At 41.2% G+C, this 26,734-nt stretch overlaps 1 long non-coding RNA gene across 1 annotated transcript; it reads right to left on the reverse strand.

The window, feature by feature from the left end:
• Window positions 1–443: 443 nt before the first annotated feature.
• LOC111095289 lies at window positions 444–21,832 on the reverse strand. The gene is made up of 3 exons (XR_005357268.1): window positions 20,878–21,832; window positions 1,616–1,797; window positions 444–482 (listed from the first exon to the last, which is right to left on the reverse strand). It is a non-coding gene; the product is annotated as an uncharacterized LOC111095289 (long non-coding RNA).
• Between the last annotated feature and the right edge of the window lie 4,902 nt (window positions 21,833–26,734).

A 26,734-nucleotide genomic window follows, 5' to 3' on the forward strand; every position in this document is an offset into this window, starting at 1 on the left:
GACGTGGGACTCGATCCCAGGTCTCCCGGATCAGGCCCTGGGCTGAAGGCGGCGCTAAACCGCTGAGCCACCCGGGCTGCCCTGTTTTAAGATTTTAAAGGGGGAACCAAGCAAGTGAGATTTTTAACCTGGCTTAAAAGTACCAGTCTTTCTTTCTTTCTTGAGGAGGGGGGTCTTAGGGAGGGCGGGAGGGAGGGCGGGATGAGGGCGTAGGGGAGACAGGGGGCGGCTGAGGAAGGCGGGGGGGAGGGATGCGGGCGGGTTGTGGGAGGAGGGAGGGAGAGGCAGGCGGCGGAGGAGGCATGAGCGATGAGTAAGGAAACATGAAGTTACTGCGTAACGTAGCAGGCGGTTTACTTTTTGTTTCTTTGCTGTTCTTTCTTTCTTTCTTTCTTGCTTTATTTCTTTCTTTTCTTTCTTTCTTCTTTCTTCTTCTTTCTTTTCTTTCTTTCTACTTTCTTTCTTTCTCTCTTTCTTTCTTTCTGTGTGTGTTGTTGTTGTTGTTGTTTAAGCACAGAGAAAAGAAAACAGTGTGAATTAGGGCTCAGAAGGTCTGGGTTTGAATCCTAGTTTGTGACTTGATGTGTGCCGTAGCCTCAAGCAAGTAACTTAAACCTCTACAGGCTTGTTTCCCATCTGTCAACAGAAAAATCACTCCTGCTCTGCTCAGCCTCAAGGATGTTGTGGGGATCATGAGGCAATAATAGGTGCATACTTTTTGAACGATATAATACTATTCCCACGTAGAGATTGCTATGAACAGAAACCTAGTTGCAGCATCTCTCAAATGCCTGACCAAATGAAAGCGTGATCTCTCTTCACCCAATAATGAAAGGCAAGTTCAACAGAGGTGAGGAAAAAAACAAACATCAATGCATTTTTGGGCTTTGCATTTCTATGGGAACCATTAGCACACTATTGTCTGTAGGGAGATATTCAATTATAAATGTATTTTTATGGCATGACAGACTGAGTACCTTTAGTCATTTAAATGATCGTCTCTGAAAAAAAGATGGATTCGCACAATCATGGTGACTAGTTGAAATTATGGCTCTCAAAAGGAATTTACTTTTTAAAAAAATGGCTGCTTTGATTTTATATATTTGTGTGTATAAGCATATATATAATGCTTACTTTAAATGTGTGCATCCAGAAATGCTTTTAAGTGTACTTCATATCATTTTAACCTAAGCAAATAGCTTAATTAAGATTGACATGAAAAGTGCAGTGTTATGAAAGAAAATGTCATCACCTTTGTTGAAGAGTATGAGACTTTAACCTAATACTCTTTTGTCTTTTGCAAACACGAGGCTACTGTGGTGATTAAGAGACATGGCAAGACTGGTCTACTATTTCTGGGAGAAAGAGTAGGTGGCCACAGGTAAGAGCCCAAATAAAAACTCTTATGTACCTGGGTGCCTGGTTGGCTCACTCAGTGGAGCATGTGACCCTCCATCTCAGGGTCATGGGTTTGAGCCTCTAGTTGGGTATGGAGATTATTTAAAAATAAAATCTTAAAAAAACAAACAAACAAAAAAAAAAACAAAACACTATAGCAAGTAGAATGAAATGATCTAGATGTCTCTCCCACACAGTAAAAGGACTTGAGACTTACCAAGAAAAACATCTCACATTGCCGTGGTTTGTTGATTCTGAGAAGCAGGCAAACCTGCCGTGCTGTGTGACACTGCAGCGAAGCCTTCTTATTGCACTCCAGGGTTCACTTTCCAAAGGGCGATCATTCAGTTTGGGACTGGGCCACTAGCCTTGGCGTCTTTATTCACAGACTTCATGACTCTGTAGGATGGGGACAGGGACAAGGGTGGAGTCCTGCCTACAGTGGAGGCATTGGTTGCAACTGCTAATGGAGGAGGAAAACTAAGTTGCTGAAATATAGGCTTGGAGTTTATGTATGAATTTCAAGTGTCTGTGATACTCCTATTTGCCCAGCAGGGAACTCTCATGTGGCATATCCCACAGAAACTGGCACATTTGTAAGGATTTCTGAGGAACCAGATGGAGTTACGGGTTTCGCCCATTTTATTGGTTAATGTGTGGTGTGTTTGGGAAGGGATTGGTGTGTGTCTGGTGGTTCTGCCTGTGTCATCTAAGGTCACCATTCTGTCCTCTCGAGCTGAAAATACCACACTTCAAACCTGCCTCTTGACTACTGGTTGTTCATGTGTTTGGCAGCCTATAGCCTCCATTGTCTTCCCTGCATGTTTTAATCTTGCAACACATGAAGCCTGTGGAATGAAGTATCCATATAATATAAGTTGCAATAATCAGCTCTTGACAGATTTCTGCAAAATGTTTATGGATAACTTCCTTGAATGTCCTGAGACATTCTACAAAGAATCATTGTCAATGTTTCAGAGAGAAAGAAAAATGAGATAACTATCTATACTATTTCTTCATTCTAGTATTGCATGTGCTTGGAAGCCAACCAGATTTCTAACAGGGTCTGAAATGTCAGCCGGAATGTACTGAATATATAGTAGAGGCTAAGATTAAATTTCCTTTGGTTTACTCAGATAAGCTGGGCATGGGGTTAGTTTGGGGGGTGGGTGGAAGGGAGTCACTGGCCTAATAATATAATTCACTGCCCTTGAATAAATCTTTTCTTACTTTCCTCTTCGATTTGTGCCGATCTGTGCTTTTTGTCATTCCAGAGAGTTAGGCAATATTCAAGTCTACTAAATGGCATCTTGTTTGAATATATTCCTCAAAAATTATCATGAAAAAAAGGCATTAAATCACATAAACTTTTCTATACCATGAGAAAATAGAAATGAAGCAGTTTGAACAATTCCTTTATTCTCTCCCTAAATTGTACAAAGACGCGGAGTTTCCCCAATGAGAATGAATTTTCTTATAGCAGTCCCCAAACACCATTACTTTGTTTGAAATTCAAATAGACAAGGATATTTTCTGTCTGATGAAAAACAATTTCTACTCCTAAGTTGCAAGCAAAGCTGCTAAGTTCCCATGTCATTCCCAGACCCATTTGAATATAGCTGGAAACACTCCAGATTCAGCTCAGCATGTCAAGGAGCTTGGGCTTCTGGGGCATTTTTTGGGTCACGTGTAAGGGTTTGGAAGGGCTCTTCAGAGCTCTCTGCACCTGGTCTCCCTGCTGACACTGGCAGAAGCAGAGTCGTTATTGCTGAGACTCAACGACTCATTTTTCTTTTTATACAATGGTTTTTGGCAATGTCTGGGCTTTCTTTTCTGCTATGGAGCCTTTCTTAACATCCAGGAACTTCCAGTGGTCACTGACCCAGGCCCTCCCTCGGCATTGGCTCTAGGATCAAAATCCAGCCACCAAGAAATTCATGTTTTCTCAACTCGGGAAAGAATCGCCACACTCATGTGCTTTTACCTCTTAAGGAATTTCAACTGCCTTCTTATGTACATGGCTTAATAACAGGGAGGAAATTTAATATGTGACCGAGATGCTATGACTTTACCATCATACCCTGGACCTAGACAATTATAGTTTATTGTTTAATTCATGAAACTAAAATGATGTAAGTTTCACGATTGTAGGCACCTGGACCTGGATGGGGTACTCAAGGTAAGTCTTCAGCCTCAAACCAGAAATGTACATTAGTTATCTTTCAAAGAGTGTTTGTCTATCCTTATCCATGTTGGGAAACATATAAACAAAAAACTGGACTCACTTTAAAAAAAAAAAGAGAGACAGACTTTCCATCTGCATTCCCTATCCCAGTGCCCCTCCTTGGGAAAATGAGTAGACAGCAGCCTAAATCTTATCAGCACTCCTTCTCTTGGTTGAAAACTTTCCCCAAAGATAATTTGGTCTGATCATTCCTCTTGCTAGAGATGAGGGAATGAAGCCGAGAAAATCTCAAGGAATTATAGGTGTTTGAAGGAGAACAAGGGGGTGGAAGCTCGGTTTCCCTGACTAATCCATTGCTTTTAGAATCCTATCACTACATCTCCATGTCATAAAATCACCTTGGGCACTTGAGCAAAATTTTACAAATGACAATTTCAGCCATTCCAAACCAGCCTCTGGAGTGTTGTCCTTGTGCTAAAATGGCATCTGTCTCTTTTCTACTGTTTGCACAAGGCCAGTGCAGGTAGACGGGCTATACTTCCACTAGAGACTGCAGAATGCTTCTGAACTTTGAGGAAGAATTGGGGTGGGGCAGTGGTTTTCAAGCATTCACACCATGGTAGGAAATAGATTTGATATTGTGACCCAAATCCCAAATAACATGACTACGAAGATACAAGTATATGTATATAATATTACTGAAATAAATTCCTCAGAAAAATACTTGTCCTTACTACTTCAATGAATTCTGTTCTATTTTATTTAAAAAATATATTGTTTGTGACCCACTGAATTGATTTATGAATGGGCATGATTTTGTGGCTTTACTCAATGGGGATGTCCCTGGCTTGCCTCGTCATGCTATTCCTGCCCAAACTACAGCCGAACATATTTGTTTCTTAAAATAGACCCAGCCACACCCTTTAAAACATTTCATTGGGTGCCATCTTGGTTGGTAGTCAGCATGATCAAAGGATTCTCCTGTGGGCATATCCATGGGTGTGTCCTAGGCAAGCAGCTGTGGTTTGAGGAATAGGCTTGTGTCTCCTTTTTCAAACTGCTGAATTATCTTTTGGATACCTCACCCCCCATCTCCCTTACCCAGCAGGCGTGATGGTTGCAGACCAACCTGTTCTATCAATGCTATGACCTTGACCAAATCACTTAAAACCTTTGATCCTCAATCTCCTGATCTATAAAAGGGAAAAAATTAATTCTACCTCCAAGGCTATTGTGAAAGGCAAGTGATACATTAAGTGTGAAACTGCCTTCTCAACTTCAAAGTAAATGTTAGGTATAATTATAATTTTACCTGTAACACTATAGGCCACGACACCATTAGAATTACAGGTACAGGGATCCCTGGGTGGCGCAGCGGTTTGGCGCCTGCCTTTGGCCCAGGGCACGATCCTAGAGACCTGGGATCGAATCCCACATCGGGCTCCCGGTGCATGGAGCCTGCTTCTCCCTCTGCCTATGTCTCTGCCTCTCTCTCTCTCTCTCTCTCTCTCTGTGACTATCATAAATAAATAAACAAAAATTAAAAAAAAAAAAAGAATTACAGGTACAAATGACACAGCAAACTGAAGCTCTGGGAGGGTTCCTGATACTTATATAACTCTCTGGTATTTAATAAACTAAGAAACACATTAATATGTTCTAAAAGCAGATTATTAAATCTGTCAGCATCTCTATGAAGTTATATGGTGCTACCTTAGAACCTATTGACTTAAATTCATAGAGACAGAAAGTAGGATAGTGGTTACCAGGGGCGGGAAGGAACAGTGTTTGATGGGGACAGAGTTTCAGTCTGAGATGATTAAAAATTCCTGGAGATAGATGGGATGGTGTGATGATGGCACATCAATGCAAATCCACTTAGTGCCATAGAACTATACCCTTAAAAATGGTTAAAATTATAAATTTTATGTTATGTGTGTTTCACCACAATAAAAAGGAAATAGTGACTTAAAACCATAACCCTTGAGGCTCCTGGATGGCTAAATTGGTTAAGTGTCTGACTTCGGCTCAGGTCATGGTCCTGGGGTCCTGGGATGGAGCCCCACATCATCAGGCTCCCTGATCAGCTGCCTTTCCTTCTCCCTCTGTCGCCCCCCACTCCCACTCATGCTCTTTCTCTCACTGTGCTCTCAATCCCTCTCAAATAAATAAATAAATAAATAAATAAATAAATAAATAAAGTCTTTTAAAAAATAAAACCACAACCCTTTTAGAGTTAGGATTTGCACAGGGCTCAGCAAGTTCACCCCATCTTGGCCTGTGTGGTGTCTCCTGGGACAATCCAGCTGGGAGTAGAGGATCTAGGATGGCTTCATTTACCACTTTGGTTCTGGCTCTTAGCTGAGGTGCCTCTGTTGTTCTCCACATGGCCTCTCAGCCTCCAAGTCTTCTCTCTACATGTGTCCTCTCTACAGGTAGACAGAGTGTCCTTTACAAGGCAGCTGGGTTCTGACAGAGAAAGTAGAAGCTCCAGACCTCTTAAGGCCTGAGTATGAAGTCTCAGAAAGTTGTTTCCATCACATGCTGTTGGCCAAGCCAGTCACTGGAATGGCACGGATTCAGTGTGGAAGAGGACTATACATAGGCATAAAGTCAAGGAGTGGATCACTTAGGGTCATTTTGTAAACAATCTGCAACAGCCTCCATGCCAAATTGCCAGCTAGAATTTCTCCCTTATTTTGCCTGATATTAAATTCTGTTCTAGTGCCACACATACAGATTAACAGTACAGGGTAGTGGTTCAGAGGGTGGACTTAGGGATAAAGCTTCAAATATTGGCTCTACCATTTATTGGCTATGTGACCTTTGGCAAGTTATTCACCCTGTATCTCAGTTTTCATACCTATAAAATGGGGACAGCAATAGTACTTATCTCATCGTGTTGTGGTGAATATTGGAAGAGTGACTATGAGTAAAAACCTCCATAACAGTGCCTGACATGAAGTAAGAACTACATAAGAACTTGCTGTTATTGTTTTTGTCTCTTTTGTCAGAAAACAAAGGAAGAGGTAGTGTGGTGGGGAAGGGAATATTTAGGCTAAATACGACAGAAAGGCTGGAAACCCTTGCTTGGGTACACAGGACCTCCCTGCCTCACAGAGTTCTCACTTACATCTAAATCCCTTGCTGACATTTAAGCCTCTTTTCTTTTGTTCTGCCCCCAGGAGCCATGGAGAACAGCTGATCAACATCTCCTCATAATAATCCCCTGAACACCTGAAGACAGCTGTGAGAGCTTAAAGACTTGCTAAGGCTAATCTGAGCATAGGTAATTGAGTTGATGATATGTTCCAATGCATGTAAATCTGTGCCTGGGCACAGTTAGTGAGTTATAAGTAGTTACCTCCCACTTCTCTTCACTCCCCTAGGAGCTTGAAGCACAGATCTTCCCTTCCCTGAATGCAGTTGGGGAGTGAGTTTCCTTTTGCTGAGCAAAAACCTAGGTTTCTGAGGAGGAAGATAAGGCAAGCAGGGGCTGGGAGATGCCACGTGTGTGGTACTCTGCTGGCTCAAACAAAGGGTTAAGCCCAGGAACTGATAAAATTGAACAGTTAATTAGCACCTACTGTTTACTACAGTGAGCTCTTGCTGAGCTCACTGGTGGCCCTAGTACCTAATCCCATGGGCACTTTTCTGTCCTGGGCAGCCTGATGGCATTTGTCATCGTCTCCTATTTTTGCAATGAGGCAGCACATTGTGGGGATTCTGAGTATTGGAGCCCGAATTCCCGGATTCAAGTCCTGTTTTGCCATTTATCAGCTGCACAACATCATGCAAGTTACTTAACTGGTCAGGTTCTTCATCTTCATCCTCATCTATAAAATGGGATTGATAATAGTACTATATTATTGGGTTGCTTGAAATATATTAATTTTTTTTTTCTGTGAACCTCTTAGCACGTGGAGGAGACACAGTAAGAATTCAAGATATTTTTTTAGAATTTTTCTCCATTGACTTCCAGGATAGGGCTCTTCTGCTTCTTGGATCACTCCTTATATGCCTCTTTCATCCACCCATGAAAAATTGGCAGTGCCCCCAAGATTCTATCTTTGATCCTCCACTTTTATGATTTTGTATAACCTCTTCCGACTTCTATGGGGTTGAAGAGTGAGCAGGGATATTAGAGTTCAAGCAGTAATAGAGGTGATCAGAGTTTTGGCTCAGCCTAACTGGAAAGCCATATTAATATTTTGTTAATAACACCTTAGGCATCCAGCTAGGACACTAGAAAAAACATGTTTTAAAAATAAGGACTTGGGATCCCTGGGTGGCGCAGCGGTTTGGCGCCTGCCTTTGGCCCAGGGCGCGATCCTGGAGACCCAGGATCAAATCCCACGTCGGGCTCCCAGTGCATGGAGCCTGCTTCTCCCTCTGCCTATGTCTCTGCCTCTCTCTCTCTCTGTGACTATCATAAAAAATAAATAAAAATTAAAAAAAAAATAAGGACCATATTCTAGAGCAATAGTTCTTGGATAATTGTTCCTCAACCACCAGCAGCAGCACCTGAAAGTTTGTTAGACATGCTGCTGGAAATGCAAATTCTGAGGCCCCCACCTCTGATCTACTGGATCAGAAACTTGGAGGAAGGAGCCCAGAAATGTGTTTTAATGAGCTCTTTAGATGATTCTGATACATGCTACAGTTCAAGAGTCACTGTCTTGGAGGAAGACCTATTGTCCTAGGTCTGCCCTAGTTATGCCTAAAACTAAGCCTTGACAAGATCCACAGGGGAAATGGTTTGAAGATTGAGCACACTAAATTAGAGGAGCTTTTCTGAAGATCTACTCTAACAAAGTGGAAAAAAAAAAGAAAAACCTGCGTAAGTTCAAAGTGAGCAACCAATGATTAACTGCCTACTAGAACAAAAACTAAAATTTTTCAAACTAAAATTTTTTTCCACTTCATTGTTTTATTATGTACAAACGCTACAGAATGAGGGGAGCAGACATGCGTGGGGTAAGAGGGGCCCGGTGGGGGGAGTTCACAGGGCAGACGGTGCACTGGGGCCGGGGGAGCAGCACACAGGCCATATCTATAGGGCAAGATAGAGCTCTATAGAGCAACCAATGATTAACTGCCTATTAGAACAAAAACTAAAATTTTTCAAAGGAAGACAACAGAATCCAGAGTCTAAAATTTCTATAATTTATCACCTTTATCCTCTGGTGTTACCATGAAAAATTATTATACAAGCGCAAAAATAAGAAAACAAAAGTAGACATTAGAAACTGACCCTAAAATTACTCAGATACTAGATTTAGTAAACAAAGACATTAAGGCAGCTATTGTATTTTCAACGAATTAAAGGCAAATGTGTTCAAAATAAAGGAAAGTGTGATCTTAATGAGTAAATAAATAGGGTAAATAGGGGATAAGGAATCTCAGAAGAAAAATATAAACTATACAAAAATAAGCAAATGCAAATTCTTGAAACTTTCAAAATAAAATAACAAAATTCTTGGGGCCCCTGGGTGGCTCAGTGGTTGATCTGACTTTGGCTCAAGTCATGATCCTGGGGTCCTGGGATTGAGTCCTGCATCAGGCTCCCTGCAAGGACCCTGTTTCTCCTTCTGCCTGTGTGTATCTCTCTCTGTGTGTCTCTCATTAATAAATAAAATAAAATATTAAAAAAATAATAACAATAATAAATAAATAAATTAATTAATTAATTAATTAATCCTCTAAGGGTTTTAACAGGAGAAGGAAAATTCCAGAAGAATCCTCTAAAGTTCAATTGAGGGCAGCCCTGGTGGCCCAGCGGTTTAGCACCACCTTCGGCCCGGGGTATGATCCTGGGGACCAGGGATCGAGTCCCACATCGGGCTCCCTGCATGGAGCCTGCTTCTCCCTCTGCCTGTGTCTCTTCCTCTCTGTCTCTCATGAATAAATAAATAAATAAAATCTTTAAAAAAATAACGTTCAATTGATAAAAATTATACAATGTGAAGAACAGAAAAAAAACCCTGAAGAAAAATGAATAGATCCTCAGAGACCTGTGATACAGTATCAGACATGATGTAATTGGTGTCCCAAAGGAGAAGACAGTAAGAATAGAACAGAAAATAATCAAAGAAATAATGGTCAACATCGCAAATCTGACGAAAATATCAACTTCACAAATCCAAAAAGTGAGCCCTAGGCAATATAAATATGAAGAAAAACATACCTAGGTCCACCATTGTCAGATTGCTAGAAAATAAAAAAAAATAAAATAAAGAGAAAAATTTGAAAGCAGTCAGAGAAAAATAACACATAACATATAGGGCAACAATATGTGGAAATAATCAAACTGCTATGAGAAACCAGAGAGAACAGAAGACAATGTGAAGTGCTAAAAGAGTCTAATTCCAGATTTAATACCTTCTCACTCCATTCTCTTCTCCATTTGAATTACTGGTCACCATCTCTTTCCTTTTCCACGTCAGAAAACGGAATCATTCTAGACACCTGTTTTTCCCCCATCCTGGTATCATCATCCAGGAGATCTTGATACTACTTTTTAAATGTCATTAAACTAGTCCCACTGTTCATCTCCACTGTTGCTGCTTTAAGTCAGGCTCTTGCTAGCTCTAGTTTGAAGCTCAGTTTCAGGAGTCAGATTGCCTGGGTTTGAATTTTGGCTTTATGCCACCTATTAGGTGCAACTTTGGGCACATTCTTTGACTTTTCTGAATCTCAGTTTCTTGATCTGTAAAATGGGAATAATAATTTTTAAAAAACTTATTTGTGGAGACTTTTAAGAATGCTACAGTTACAAATATCCTTCTAACCTCAGTGACCAACAACTGCACCTCATATTACATGCCCACTGGAAGTCAATGGGGCTCTGCTATCTATTGTTATTCTGGAATCCAGACTAAAGAAGCACCACCATTTGGAATACTGCCAGTCACCATGGCAGAGGAAAAGCCAAGAATCTGACAAATTATATTCTAGTTCTTAGTTCTTAAAGACCACTAATTCTGAAAGCTTCCACCATTTCATTGGCTACATTAGGTCACACAGTCACATTAAAAGGAGGTCAGAAATGTGTGGTTTTACTTCCTACTCAGAACTAGGATATGATAGTAGCTAGTGCTAGTGTCTAAATATTCCTGATTCTTAGGTGCCTGGGTGGCTTAGTCAATTAAGCATCTGACTCTTGATTTGGGCCTACATCATGGTCTCAGGGTTTGGGGATTGAGCCTCACATCAGGCTCCGTGCTTGGTAAGCAGTCTGCTTCTCTCTCTGTCACTCTCTCCACCCATGCACACCCTTCTCTCTCTCTAAAATAAATAAATCTTTAAAATAAATAAATAAATAAATAAATACTCCTGATTCTCCTTTTGAGCACATGGTAGGATTGCACTTCCTTGCCTCCCTGGAAAGGAGTTGACTATGGGGTTGACTATGGCTCTGTGACACTTGGGCAGAAGCTTTCCGAGCCCAGAGACAATAAGCCACATTCACTTCCTACTGCTATGATGATCCCGTCTCGAAGTTATGAGGTATGTATTGAAATAAAACTCCCTTTACTCTGGGTTTCTGTGTGACTATGAGGAGCATTGCCCCCTGGCCAACCTACATGGGACGTGTGGCATGAGCAAATACTTATTTTTATTGTTTTAAATAATGTTGGTTAATTATTTGGGGGTTGTTTCTTAAACATTTATTTTAGAGAGAAAGAGAGAGTGGGGTACAGTGGGAGGAGGCAAGGGACAGAGGGAGGAGAGATCATCTCAAGCAGACTCCACACTGAGCATGGGGCCTGATGTGGGACTCAATCTCAAAACCCTGAGATCATGACCTGAGTCAAAATCAAGAGTCTGACGCTTAACCAACTGAACCACCCAGGCATCCCTTGGGGTTGTTTCTTGTCACAGCATAACCTAACCCATCCTAATATATTACCTTATAGGATCAATGTGAGGATTAAATGAGATAACATAAAGGGGCACCTGGGTGGCTCAGTTGGTTAAGCATCCAACTCCTGATTTTGGCTCAGGTCATGATCTCAGGGTTTTGAGATAGAGCCCCATGTTAGGCTCTGCACTGGGCATGGAGCCTGCTTAAGATATTCTCTCTCTCTCTCTCTCTGTCTCTCCCTCTCCCTCTGCCCATCCCTTCCCTATCTAAAAAAAAATAAAAATACAAATAAAAACATATTAGTTAACATGTCAAGTGCTTGACACATGATTAGCACTCAATATGTGTGAGTAATCATCATTCTTGCCCAAACCCTTGTAGTAACCTCCTAATCACTGGTCTCCAATCCTGCCCCATTTACTCTAACTACATTGCCACCAAAGCCATCTTCCTAAAATGTGAATCTGACCGTTTCACTTCCTTACTTAAAACCCTTCCGTTTCTCCTGACTTTGATAAAGCCTAAATTCCCTAGCAGGGGTCAAGACCTTCCATAGTCTGGACCCTGCCTGCCCCTCCAGCCTCATCTCCCAGAGATCCCCTGGGATCCAGCCACATTAAGCAACTCTTGTTGCCTGTTCTTGCTATGCTTTTTCTTATACTCTGGTATCATTGCAAATCCTGTTCCTTCTGCCTGGAGTACCTTTCTTCTCTTGCCCATCAAGCAAACTGTTTATCATCCTTGAAGACAGCTCAAAACTCATCTACTCTGATACATTTAGTAAGAATTAACTACAGTCCTCTGTTTTGCACCAATTTTTTTGTTTGCTTATCTATTTTCATTAGACTGTGGCCCTCAATGGCAAGGTCTGTTCCCACTTCATCTGTAACCCCAGTGCCTAGCACAGTGCCTGGCTTGAGCCAAATACATACTTACTGTCTGTTTATTGAAAAAATGAATAAATTAATGGTTTTTGAAGTTCTATTTCTAATATGATTCATTAATTGGGACATACCAAGACGGGAAACTTTCCAATTTTTCTTCTTACACATGAAAGAATCTAAATAGAAAAAAGTTTCTCAAAATAAAAGCAGTGCAAACTAATTTGTAACTCAATATTTTTTATTCTGAAGATCTCACTGCTGATCCCTAAATTCAGCAATATGGTTACCACATCAGTGGTAGCATAATATAATAAGTAGAGTTAATAGCTGTTGCACAAAATGCTTATTTTTTGACATTTTGACTACCTGAGATACTTGATATGACAATATTTTTGATCTAATGAAAGAGATAAACCACAATAGATAAAACATCTCAGGAACATATCGCTTATTTATATTTTCTGGTTGTACTTTCTTTTACAAATTGTGGTTTTCATAACCTTGAATACCTACAGTCACTTTTCTGAAAGGATTGCTGCTTTTCCTATGGCATTTTTTTTTACTATTCCTTTAATCAGCAGTGTTCTTGAGAGCTCTTTATTGTTTCTCTCTTTGTGAGAATAGTAGCCTTTTTCTGTGGAATTTTCAGAAACTTTTACCTCTACTTCCATCATAAAATCCATAACCATCACAGAGGTAGAGACTGAAATTTTTCCAACAAAGCTTTCCCTTTATGAGTCCATGATCTGATTTCCGTGGACCATCATAAATTCTTCAACACTTATATTGCCCACTGCTGTCAAACTACCATGGTTCTACAAGGGTGATGCATCCGATAGCAAAATTTCTAAATGAGAGAACTCTAAAATCCTAAGAAATATATTTTCAAAGACTTATAAAGATCAGAGAGTGCCTGGGTGGTGTAGTTGGTTAAGTGTCTGACTCTTTGGTTTGGTTGGTTTTGGCATAGGTGGTGATCTCAGGGTGGAGATCTAGCCCTGCATCGGGCTTGTGCTCAGTACAGAGTCTGCTTAAGACTCTTTCTCCCTCTCCCCATGCCCCTCTCCTATCACTAAAAATTAAATAAATAAATCTTTAAAAAAATCAGAGCAGAAGTTGAGGTGAGAAGGGCATGCGATCATAAAAAAAGGAGATCCGGGTATATATATACTTGAGATCTATACTTGATCTATACTTGAGATCCGGGTATAAACTGGCGTGCGTATGTATCTCGTGTGTAGTGGAGTCCAGGGACCCAGAGTGACTTCATGTAGAAAACTGTCTGTACAGGTTAAGTCTTCAGAAAAAAGAAAACATGGCTAATGAAGAGATAAGTGTAGCTCTCAGGAAGGGCATGACTCATAACTTTAAGACTTCTGAGAAAGAACTGTGGCACCTCCTACGTGGACTAGCCCTTAGATCTGGGAGGCAGGATGACTGTACTTGGCAGAGGGGAGGAAAGAGAAGAGCGGAAACATAGTTCTGGGAAAGGAAAAGGACACCTCCAAAAATATGCTCTCTTCTCATACACCAAGACAAAAATGGCTTCAGCCAGAGTTGGTGATTTCCAAAAAGGAAAGTGAAAATTCCACAAAAGAAAGAGTGTGAGCAATAGCACAGCCATGTAGACATTGGTTGGAAAACATATTATGGAAGGTGGTAATTGCACTGACATTTTAGGTTTAAATAGTCTGTGGCATTATCAGGGAGACCTGTCCAGTGTTCAGAATTCTGTCCGTAAGAAAACAGGCTCCCAGGTGAAAGTAAGACTAGAGTACAGGCTGTTTTTTCAATTGTGGTGGGTTGTAGTCAAGCAATCACCTCTTTCAAGTGCATAACACCTTCAGCAGAACCTGGCTAGCCACAGGGTGAAGAGGGACTGGCAAATTAAACATATAATGGTCACTGGACAGAAATGTCCATTTTTATTTTTACAAAGAAACAAATTGAACAGATCCAAGGGGACAAAAGGAATATAGTTTCTGAGGTCCTTTCTTTCTTTTTTTTTTTTTTTTTCTTTTTTTTTTTTAGGTCCTTTCTTTCATGGGTGGTGGTGTCTCAAACACTCTGAACATGTGGATTGCTTATTATTAGCATGTGCTTTAGAGAGAGGCAATATCAGATCATATAACAAAATTGAATCTTATTAGCAAGGTGTTCCCAATGTTGATGGATACAGATTGAAACTGTAGTTGTTGGTTTTCCATTTTCTAGACTTGTTTCAGATAATAGACCAGGGGATATGATTGCTCTTTATTATTTCAAGTGAAGTGAATGAATGAAGTAGAAATGATGGGCTCTGTGGAATTATTTGCTGATATTATTAGGATTTCAGAGATTGGGGGCACCTAGATGATTAAGTGGGTTAAACCTCTGACTCTTGATTTCGGCTCAGGTCATGACCTCAGGGTCATGAGACAGAGGCCCATGTCAGGCTTCACTCCAGGCATGGAGCAAAGCCTGCTCAAGATTCTTCCTCCCTCTCCTTCTACCTGCCGCCCCTCCCCCCCCAACTTGTGGGTGCTCTCTCATGCTCTTAAAAAATAAAAAAAGGATTTCAGAGATGGATTGGATGTGTTCTCTCCTCATGATGGGCAATGTTCCATCTGTCTTTCTGTGGTAGCTTGAAAAGCAAATAAATTATTAGTCTGGTTGAGACATACATTTCTCCAACTGAGTTTCTTTGCATTTTCAAGTTAAAATCTGAATAGCTTTTCCAATTTTATAAACAGGTGAAAGGCTATTTTCATTTTGAGTAACATTATCTGAAAACAGAAGTTTTTTCCAAGAATTCTGTAATTGTTTCAGAGAATGTCTGAAACACCAAAAGCTGGAACCACTGGATTAGTTTGGGATTTAGGAGTCCTCTGTGACAAACAACTAGGCCAAGTTGAAATTTTGTTTGCACAAAAGACCAGAGATAAAGGAAATCCATCTTCAAAATATCCTTGAAAAGCATTATGTCATAAGAGCATGCCAACATAAGGAGTCAGCAATTTGGTGAGACTTAGGATTAACAGCTATACAGGGTGGTTTCTATGGTTGGTTAATAATGCTCCTAAATTCAGAGAGTATTTTTTTCTCTGACTCATGTGGGTTAAGCAGAGGGCAGTGTACGAGTAGGGAATGGTGGCATGTAGCTGTTAATACCATATTCTAACATTATTATTGACTTTATATACTTTTAATGATAATGCATAATTTATCTCAAAATTTCAAATAATCTTAAAGCAGGATGTGAGATTTTTATGTTGATTAAATAGATGCACTGGTTAAAATGAACCAATGTTGCATGAGGACCACTGGGGTCCCTCGTTTAGACTGCTTTTTTGAAAGAGTCCAGGGTAGTCCTTTTATATAGATTGATCACAATTCATAATAGCTATCATCATTTAAAACTACAATATCAAGAGAAATCATAAAATCGAAATCTTCCCATCCAACCACTAGTGACTTTCAAGTTTGATGCTACAAGGATATCTGCTCTTTCTTCCAAGGATCCACCTTTGTTAGCAGCAAAACAGACAAAGCCAACATCCCAGTGATCCTTTTCTATAGGAAGGTAAAGTCTGTCTGCTTTCAGAGTAGTAGCTACTTCCACCACCAACACACTATAACTGTGTTCAAAAGGAAGTGCTGTCAGAATAACCTCCCAGAATACACAGAGCCTCACAGGAAGTACTTAACTGTTGCACAGACCCTTTCAAATAGATTGAATAGCCCCACAATGGCTTATCTGAATCCTCCACTCAAAGCTTACCCTGGATGGTAGGGTCAGATTGAGAGGTCAATTGTTATAAATGTGTCTGCAAGAATAGCCACCCAAAACCTCCCCTGAGCCAATGCAGTTGCTCATCACCAGATGTTAAGCAGGTACCAATGGCTTTCTACCTTAAATACATGCCCATCAATCTTTTAGATGTCACTACTATTACCTCACGAAGAGGCCCATTATATTATCAGAAAGTTCTAGATCTGTGGTTCCCAACTTTCTTCTTTATTGGAATCTCCTTATTAATATCAACACATTTTTACTGGAAAATAAAGGAAAAGAAAGAAAAAACTTTCAGACCTAGTTCTAGCAAACTTCCAACCAACTTGGACTGAGATTCAAAACAAATATATGAATCTCAGTTCAAAGACAAATTTTCCAAAAACTGCTAAGTCCTTATCAGACAAGGCTGAGGTACAAAAAGACCTAAACTATGGCTGTACATAATTCTAATATGTAAGATCTTTAATTCAAATCTCATTACTTAAAAAAAAAAAAGTTTTTTTTAAGATTTTATTTATTTATTCACGATAGACATAGAGAGAGAGAGAGAGAGAGGCAGAGATACAGGCAGAGGGAGAAGCAGGCTCCATGCCAGGAGCCTGATGCGGGACTCAATCCTGGGACTCCAGGATCGCACCCTGGGCCAAAGGCAGGCACCAAACCGCTGAGCCACCCAGGTATCCCCAAAAAGGTGGTTTCATCTAGGTTTGTTGTTTCCCTTCCCCCTAATTATGTCCCCAAATTAACAAAATTGCTCATATTTTGGTACATAAAATCACCTTTATAGTATTGCATACTGTTAATTATCACATGAATATTGTACAGTATCATATTACCAGGATTGAGTAGCTTTGAGTAATATTCCAAGGAAGAAAATGTCTTTCACTAGCTAACTATATTTGCAGCCACTGGCCCCTCCTGGGCAGAGACACATGCTGCTTCTCAGCAGGAAAGAGTTAGTCCTAGAGGTGCCATATTGTTGAATGCAGATAGAGATTCACTGACGTCAGCATTCTCCTGATTGACTCTGCACACTGTTGATAGGTGATACTCAAGCAATTTGGTATTGTCATTGCTCTAGCTTCTGAACACAAAGAGCTCTGTTATATCTGTTGAGAGCCATCTTTGGAAGGAGAGGGCCTGAAGTCCATTATCAAAAATAGCAAATGTTCTACCATTTACATGTCCCAATCCCACATGAACCTTAGGGGATCCACACTAGGCAACCAGAACAGATATTTTCATTCTTAGCTGAATATCCTCAAAAATTCCTTGCAATATTGCACGGACAGCTAGCCTGTTACCACAGAGAATAGGACAGAAGCCAGATTTAGCCTTTAATTTAAAGAATCCTGGTTTCTAGAGGTCCATTTATCTGCACTACCATGACTATAAATAAGAACAGCCCTAAATGCTGCTATATTTGCTAGTAAATGTGAATGACCATATTGATACCAGTGTGTCAAAGCCAAGCTTAAAGTCCATAGCAAAGATAAATACTTTAGGGATGCCTGGGTGGTTCAGTGGTTGAGTGTCTGCCTTTGGCTCAGGTCATGATCCCTGGGTCCTGGGATTGAGTCCCCCATTGGGGTCCCTGCAGGGAGCCAGCTTCTCCCTCTGCCTTTCTCTGTGTCCTCATGAATAAATTTAAAAAATTAAAAATTTTTAAAAATTAAGAAAAATAAAAACTTTAGAATAACACATTCTTTTGGTGAAAGGATTGGGAAAACAGGCACTCATATACTGTAGAAAGATATTTAAATTGGTCCAACTGCCATGGAAGACAACTTGGCAATAGATGTCAACACTGCATATGCTTTTTTTGCACATACTTTTTAGCCAAGCAATTCCACCTCTAGAAATTTATCCTTCAGATATCCTGTATATCTGATGTGCAGAATGACATATGTACAAAGGTATTAATCACAGTATTATTTATAATAGAAAAGTTTGAAAATGAAATGTTCATCAGAGGACTCAACAGAGGACTGGTTGAACAGAAGACTGGTTGAATCAATATGGTGTACCCTTCCAGTGGAATACTCTACTGTCATCAAAAGAATGAGGCAGCTCCTTATGTGCTAATATGGAAGGATCTCCACAAGACACTGCTGAATGGCAAGGTTCTGAACAGAATACAGTATTATCATCTGTGTTAAAAACATATCTGAAAAATGTCTGTATAACATATTATCATAGAAGCATTTATACTATAGTTTATGTATAGACTATCTCAGGAAGATACATGAGAGCCTAGCTCTGCTTCAGGGAGCTCAGTGTACGGATACCTAGGATAGAAGAAAAACTTTTTACTGTTTCTCTTTTTTGCATTCTTTTAAGTTTTGTAGATATGCAAATTTTGCTAATTCGGTAAGTAAATAAATAAAACACAATTTGAAAAATCCATGCCAGTCTTATAAGAGAGTAGGTTAGGCCGGGGAAGAAGAAAGAAGCCTTTAAGTAACTCACTTTTGCTACTTCTTAGTAGCTCTGATGAAAGTGGAGATGGGCCAAATGTATTTGCTTAGCAAACACTTCATATAGTAAGTACTTCTCCGCACCAGGCCCTGTTGTGAGCACTTTATAAATATTTAATTCAATCTTCACCACAACCCTATGAAGTAAATGATGTTTTACAGATGAGAAAACTAAGCACAGAGAGATTAAGTAACTTGCCCAAGGCCACATAGAAAGCAAATGTCAGAGACAGGATTTGAATCCTAGCAGTGTGGCTCTAGGACTTACGCTCTTTATAAAAGATGCTGCCTTGTGCCTTATGATGTCATAGTGTGAAAACTATGTGATGTCATCAGTGTGAAAACCATGCCTTGGTTGTCTTTAATATAGTCAACCAAAATAGTCATAGCTGAAATGAATTCATTGTGGATGTGATGTGCAGAGGCCATTCCTTCCCTATTTTATTTATTTATTTATTTATTTTTAAAGATTTATTTATTTATTCATTCAGAGAGAGCGAGAGAGAGGCAGAGACACAGGCAGAGGGAGAAGCAGGCCCCATGCAGGAAGCCCGATGTGGGACTCGATCCCGGGTCTCCAGGATCACACCCCAGGCTGCAGACGGCACGAAACCGCTGTGCCACCGGGGCTGCCCTCCTTCCCTATTTTATTTTTAAATTTTTATTTATTTATGATAGTCACACACAGAGAGAGAGAGAGAGAGAGGGGCAGAGACACAGGCAGAGGGAGAAGCAGGCTCCATGCACCAGGAGCCCGACATGGGATTAGATCCCAGGTCTCCAGGACCGCGCCCTGGGCCAAAGGCAGGCACCAAACCGCTGCACCACCCAGGGATCCCCCTCCTTCCCTATTTTAAAGTGACTTCAGCCAACTCCCAGAATTCAGCTGGTATCTATACTATAAAAGCCTGAGCTTATGGTCCTATGGTGATAAACTCACCACAAAGTGCACGAGAAGGAAGAGGAAGGGTAACAGCTTTGCCAAAATGAGTTGATAAAGCAGAGAGATGTAATGCACTCAGAAGAAAAAGGAGAAACTCAATCTCTCTTTGTTAAATTAGATCAAATAGTATTTCCAAATCAAGTCATCAAATCAATGCTCCAATTAAAACAGAGATCACTGCAGCACCTGGGTGGCTCAGTCCATTAAGTGTTCAACTCTTGATTTTAGCTCGGGTCATGATCTCAGGTTGTGAGATTGAGCCCTGCGTCCTGGGTCAGGCTCTTCCCCGAGCAGGGAGCCTGCTTAAGATTCTCTCTCGGGCAGCCAGGGTGGCTCAGCGGTTTAGCGCCACCTTCAGCCCATGGCCTGACCCTGGAGGCCCAGGATTGAGTCCTATGTCAGGCTCCCAGCATGGAGCCTGTGTCTCTGGGTGTGTGTGTGGGGGGGGGGGGGGGGGGGGGGGGGGGGGTCTCTCATGAGTAAATAAATTAAAAATCTTAAAAAAAAAAAAAAAAAGATTCTCTCCTTCTGCCCCTTACCACTTTATCCCCCTGCTAGCAAGAGCATGTTCTCTTTCTCTAAAAAACAGAGATCACTTATTATGTTCAAAGTACCGCAAGAAGCAGTTAGGGGAAGAAAAAGCAAATCCTGTGGCACTTGTTAACATATTGAAACACACATACACAGTTGCTTTCAACACAACCCTCTCTCCAAGGCCTGGCTCTGTAAATATTAGCTTGATAAAGACACTTATTATGTTCAAAGTACTATTTTAACATTTATAAATATGAGAAAGATAATAATATGTACCATAGACAGTATAGTTTTGTCTTCTACTTGATTCACTCAGCTGAGAAACTTACCTATACTGTACCTTCCTCCAAAGGGGTCCTTATGTGTAACAGTGGCAAGGTTAATTGTCTACTATTTTACACATATACATTATCTCTCATTCTCAAGGAAGTTTTCTGAGGAAGGCATTTGTTGTAGGCAAAGATTTTAAGATGACCCTCAAAGGTGTCTTGCCCTGATCCTTGGCACCTGTGAATGTGATGCGCTTTCACTCTGGTGGATGATAGCATGTTATATGGCACAGGTGACCTTAAGATATGGAGATTATTTGGGTGGGCCTGACCTGAATACACGAGCTCTGAAAAGCAGAGATCCCTTAAACGGTCGAGAGCAGAAGTCCCAGACACCCCAAATGTGAGAAAGACCTGATGCGTAGGCCCTGGTTTGAAGATGGAAGGGCCACGGGAAGAGAAATCTGTGGGCAGTCTGAGAGAGCTGAGGGGGACCCCCGGGCTGACAGCCAGCAAGGAAACAGGGACCTCAGTCTGACAACTACCTGCAAGGAACTGAGTTCTGCCAAGAACAGGAATGCACGTAGAAGGGGGCCTGAGCTCTCGGTGAGAGCACAGCCGAGATACCGGATTCCAGCCTGGGAGGCTCTGACTCAGTTACGCCATCTGGGACTTCTGACCTGCACAGCTGTGAGGTAATAATGGGTGTTGTTCCAATCCTCTAGATGTGTGCTGATGTGTTACGCAGCAGCAGAAAAACGAATCCAGTGTTAATGCCCCCCTCTTACAGGAGGAAACTGAAACTCAAAGAAGTAAATTGGTTAAAACTCTCAATCTCTCTCTCTCTCTCTCTCTCTCTCTCTCTCTCTCTCTCTCTCTCTCTCGGCGAGGGAGGATTTGACTTAGATCTGACTTCAGAGCCAGTTCGCTTTTCTCCCTCCCTGCCACACCACCTATGACAACCTGCCCACGCAGCTGCTAAGACATGAGTTAACCAACCAGGAGCTGCGGAGGGAAAAGGAATAAAGCTTTCTCCGCTTGAGGAAAGGGTGAGTCAGATCCTTATTTTTAGAAACCAACCTGAAACTTTGGCTGAACAATCGCTTTGGTTTCTGCACCGATCTGGATCCGAGGGAGTGCCCTCCCCTCACCTGCTTTGCTTGAGATGTGTAAGTGGGTCTCCTGTTCCGGCCTCAAGCACTAGGTGACTGATTTCCAAACGTCTGAAGCTGAATGGATTTAGCCAGATTAACATTCTAACAGCAAGAAGCAGTTAGGGGAAGAAAAAGCAAATCCTGTGGCACTTGTTAACATATTGAAACACGCATACACAGTGGCTTTCAACACAACCCTCTCCCCAAGGCCTGGCTCTGTAAATATTAGCTTGATAAAGACACGTCCGTTTAAAAAGGAGGCGTTTTGAAGAGCAGTTTCCACCAGGAGCTGGGCCCAGCAACCTGTGTGACCTTGCCTTCCTCTTTCCAGCTCTCCCCGCTCCGAGCACAGGGCCCCTGGGCATTCTCTTGAATGTGCCACGCCCTACACTGCCTCAGGGCCATTGCATTTCTGTTCCCCCTGGCCTAGAACATTCTTCCTCTTGTCCCTGCCCTTAATTCTGATCACTGCTCAAATGACGTCTTACTGGAGTGTCTTTCCCTGAACAACTTTAACACAACCATGTTCCCCGCCTGTCACTTGCTCCTCATTCTGCTTTATGTTTCTTCACAGGACTCACATTACCCAATGCACCGAACGCATAAAACTACACTTTTCACTTGTTATAATCTGCCTCCCATACTAGGTTGTAAAATCTAGGGGGGCAGAGACTCTTTGTCTTATGCTTTGTTCTCAACGTCCAGAACAATTCAAGGCATGTAGCGGGAGCTCAAATATTTGTTGGATGAATTAATGAGAAGTATCGCATCTGTTTAAATAATTTGTCACTCCTGATGTATCCCTGCATCCAATTTTTTTCTCATTTTTTAAATACCATTTGCTAACCTGTTTAATATGGAAAAGATACTTGATTGCATAGTTGTACAAAGACCAGAATAAAAAAGATTAAAAACTATAGAGACAAAGGGGCACCTGGCTGGCTCAGTCAGTAGAATGTGTGACTCTTGATCTCAGGGTTATAAGTTCAAGCCCCGCATTAGTGTAGAGGCCACTTTTAGGCAAATAGGCTTGAGTAATGGAATGTAGAAAGGACTATATATCCATAGGCTTTAACTAACCAATGGGCTACTTACAACCAGGCACATTTACCAGAAAAGGGAGACTTCCATACATCATCAGACCTCCTTACATCCCCCCTTTAAATCTCGCCCCTGCCTACTGTCTCATGGCAGACAGCCTCTCCTCTGCTGTCCTGCCCACTACTCCCTTGTGATATATTCGTTAAACTTCTATCTCCTTTCTTCTGTCTCAGGTGAGTTCTTTCACCTCCCATACCATGGGCTCCCACCAGATCATTGCCCTACATTTGGGTGCCCCCATCCGATCGATGGGACACCTTATGTATGTATGTACGTATGTATGTATTTAGAGGAGGGGGACGGGCAGAGTGAAGGGCGGCAGAGAATCTTAAGCAGTCTCATTGCCCAGGGGCTCAATCTCACAACCTTGGGGTCATGACCTGAGCAAGAAATCAAGAGTTGGATGCTTAACTAAGCCACCCAGGCGCCCTGAGAGATATTCTATTTAGACACCACAGTTAGGTGTAGAGATCACTTAAAAATGAAATCTTTAAATAAATAATAAAATCTAGAGAGAGAGTGGTCTAAGAATAAAATCCTTTTCAAGAGTAATGTGACCTTGGAAAAGTCATTTATTTCCCTGGCTCCAGATGTCTTTTAAATAGAGGTGATGACAGAGTCTGATTGGAAGGGCTAAAGCAAATAGGGCCTGGAGTTTTATTCCTGTGCTAAGATTCTTAGAAATTAGAATTCAGTTGGTAGGGAATCAGGAAATATTAGTTTTAACCCTGCCTATGTTAAATGTAAACTGAGTGTGTAACTTCGGGCAAGTCCTTTAACCTCTCTAGGCCTCCAAGAAATCAAAATTTGAGTCCTTTTGAGGTCAGGCCTTAGTCACTGGCAGGGTTGGGGGTTGGGAAGGAGCTGGGTCAACCAGATGTTCTGGTGTTTGTAAGATCTTAATCTCTGTCCCTACAGGGCCATAGGTCCACCTGTTGTTTGGTAGAGGCGAGGCTCAAGACTTAAAATTTTGGTTCAGCAAATATTTTCAGAGCACTGGCTATGAGCTGTGTGCTGGGGGATACCACACAGAACACTCAAACAAGGTCCTTGCCCTCTGATATTCTAATGGTAGGAAACACAATAAATGGCTAAATGGAAAATGAATCAAGACTAGTGGTAAGTGCTAGGAAGGAAGTAGAAGAATGCTCTAAGAGAATAGTAAATAGGAACCATTGAGTTAACTTGCATCAGGGAAGGCCTTTCTGGCTGAGCCTTAAGTGATGAGAAAAAATGTAGCCATGGGAAGGGCATTTCAGGCCAAGGGAAAGGCAGGTACAACCCCCATCAAGGCCTGAGAATGGAAGGGGTTAGGACATCCATAACCAGACAAAGGCCATTGTACAAAGGGGGTAGTGATTGAGGGGACAGTGGCAAGAGATGACGTCATGAGGCAGGAGCCCTAAATGTGAGTGAGGCCATGCAGGCCATGGAGAAGGTAAGCAGTTGTCCCTTTTTTGCCCAGAATGGAGGAGTTTCCTGGGATGTGGGACTTCACATGTTTAAGTCAGGAAAGGCTTGGGCAAGAGAGGATATGTTGGTCACCCTAGCTGTGATTGGGGGTTATAGTTTACCCTGTCTGCCGTAGGCAATCCCTGGGAGGTTTTAAATAGGGAAATGATATGTCTTGATTCCTGTTTTCAGACATTGCTCTTGGCTTTTGTGTGGGAAATGCACCGGAGAGGAACAAGATGGTAAAGGAGGAGGTCAGTTAGCCAATTATTGCAATCTTCTAGGCGAGAGGGAATGGTGGATTGAAACAGACTGGTGGTATTGAAGCTGTAACGATGTGGGTGTGTATAAGATGCATTCTGGAGGCAGAATGAACCCGATTTGGGAATGTATGCAGTGAAGGAAAAGAAATTAGGGATGACTCCTGGACTTCTGGTTTTAGCAGCTAGGTGATTAGTTTTGCCAGCAAAGGGAAATCTAAAAAGGACCAGATATGGGAGCTGGGAGAGACAGGGATGGAGGTACCTAGGGTTCAATGGGGAGGAAAGTGTGACGCCAGAGTGAAGACACTGATTGCTATGGGTTCAAAGCATTTTGTAAGCACTAGCTAATTAGTTCTTATAACAGTTGTTCTGAGTTGTTAATTACCTGAACCCCATTTTACAGGCTCTGGAGAAGAGCAAGTGTCTGTAATTTGCCTAAGGCTAAAGTAAATTATAGAACTAACAGCAGCACCAATTAATTCCTGGTAGTCCTATGCTCTGCCAATCTTTTAAAGAGTAACTCTTTGGTTAGGATGAGTAAATCAAATGGTATTTTGGGAGACTAAGGCATGGAATTTTGAGGCCAACAGACCTGGAGTCATGTTTTAGTTTTTCCCCTTAGTACTTATGTGACACGACCACATATATAAAAGTAACATCCTTGAGACTTCAGTTTCCTATAAAACAATAGTTATCGAGTCAAAGACAACATGTTCTTACTTTCTGCTATGCCCTCTGTCTAGAAATGGTTTCACCCAGAAAACCAACTGTCATCCTGTTAGACCATCTCTGATCACTCTATAATGAATTAATATCCCCTACCCAAAAACATTCTCCACTCCCCTTTAGCCTGGTTTGTTTTCTCTGTATAACACTTATTTTCTACCTGACCTACTATATATCCATTTCCATAAGTTTAAGGATTTTGTCTGTCTTGTTCCTTGCTATGTTCCCAGAGTCTAGAACCATGCCTGGCACAAGTGACTGCTCAGTAATATTTATTGAATGAGTGACTAAGTGAAACTATACACATAAAATAGTAAACGATGTGGACACATGGTAGGAATTTAAGCAGTTACTATATCAGAATAGGAATTGAGCAACATACTCAGTTTTATATGTTCCTTGTCTAAGAAGTTGTTTTAGCAGTGCTTCTTTATGTATTTAGTATTAAAAACAAGTCGGGGCACCTGTCTGCCTTAGCAGGTAGAACATGCAATTCTTGATCTTGGGTGATGAGTACAAGCCCCATGTTGGGCATAGAGTCTACTTAAAAAAAATTAGGGTGGCCTGGGTGGCTCAGTGGGTCAAGCATCTGACTCTAGATTTCAGCTCAGGTCATGATCTCAAGGTCCTGAGATCAAGTCCCACGTGAAGCCTGCTTAAGATTCTTTCTCTCCTTGTCCCTCTGTCCAGTCCACCCCCCCCCCAAAAAAAATCAAAACAAGTCTTCAAGGTATTATTTAAAAGGTATTTACCAGTTTTATACTTCATTTGATTCATGAACAGAAAGATAGTCTTTGCTCTTTCATGGTGATCCTCATTATCATCTTGTGGATTACAGTTATGTGATCCGATAAAAAACCACTTAAGACACAAACTCATAAATAATATGTGTGTGAACAAACAAAACCGACCGAAGGCTCAAAAATATGCTACTGCCACTTAGGGATGGAAATGGTATTTTTACATAATTGAGATAAAACTTGAGTTACAGATGTTTTGTCATCTCTCAGACCTCTTCAGAAAGAAAAAGCTACAAGTAACTTTTCCTCTATAAAAATCATCAACCTCAAAAAAAGTACTCAACCTCTTAGTAGTAATTTTATTATAAAACATTTATTCTTAATTTCTAGAACCCAGGAATATGAATCTTACCATTATTTTTTAAAAGATTTTATTTATTTATTCATGAGAGACCCAGAGAGAGGCAGGGACATAGGTAGAGGGAGAAGCAGGCTCCCTCCTGGGAGGCCGATGTGGGACTCCATCCCAGGACCCCGGGACCATGACCTGAGCCAAAGGCTCAACCACTGAACCACCCAGGTGCCCTGAATCTTACCATTCTTATTGCCATCTCTCTTTTAACCCCAATGCCTTTAAATATTTGTTCAAATGCCACCCTGTAGGTGAGGCTTATTCTGACCACCACTCACATTCCAGCCTCCAGCCCTCCTGCTCTCATTTATATTTACTGTTTTGTTTTGTTTTTTTTTTAAACAAAACTACTTGCCACCTAAAAGTATATAATTTACTTATTTATCATGTTTATTGTTTATATCCCCTTGGTTAAAGTGTAAGCTTCATGAAGGCAGGAATTTTTGTTTATTTTGTTCGCTAGGTATCCTCAGGGCCTAGAACATAGACTGCCACCTCATAGATGAATGAACAAAACTTACACACTAAGACTTAGCAAAATATAAGGTTGTTGG

This window comes from Canis lupus, chromosome 3 (genome assembly GCF_011100685.1).
Source record: "Canis lupus familiaris isolate Mischka breed German Shepherd chromosome 3, alternate assembly UU_Cfam_GSD_1.0, whole genome shotgun sequence".
In the NCBI taxonomy this organism is placed as follows: domain Eukaryota; kingdom Metazoa; phylum Chordata; class Mammalia; order Carnivora; family Canidae; genus Canis; species Canis lupus.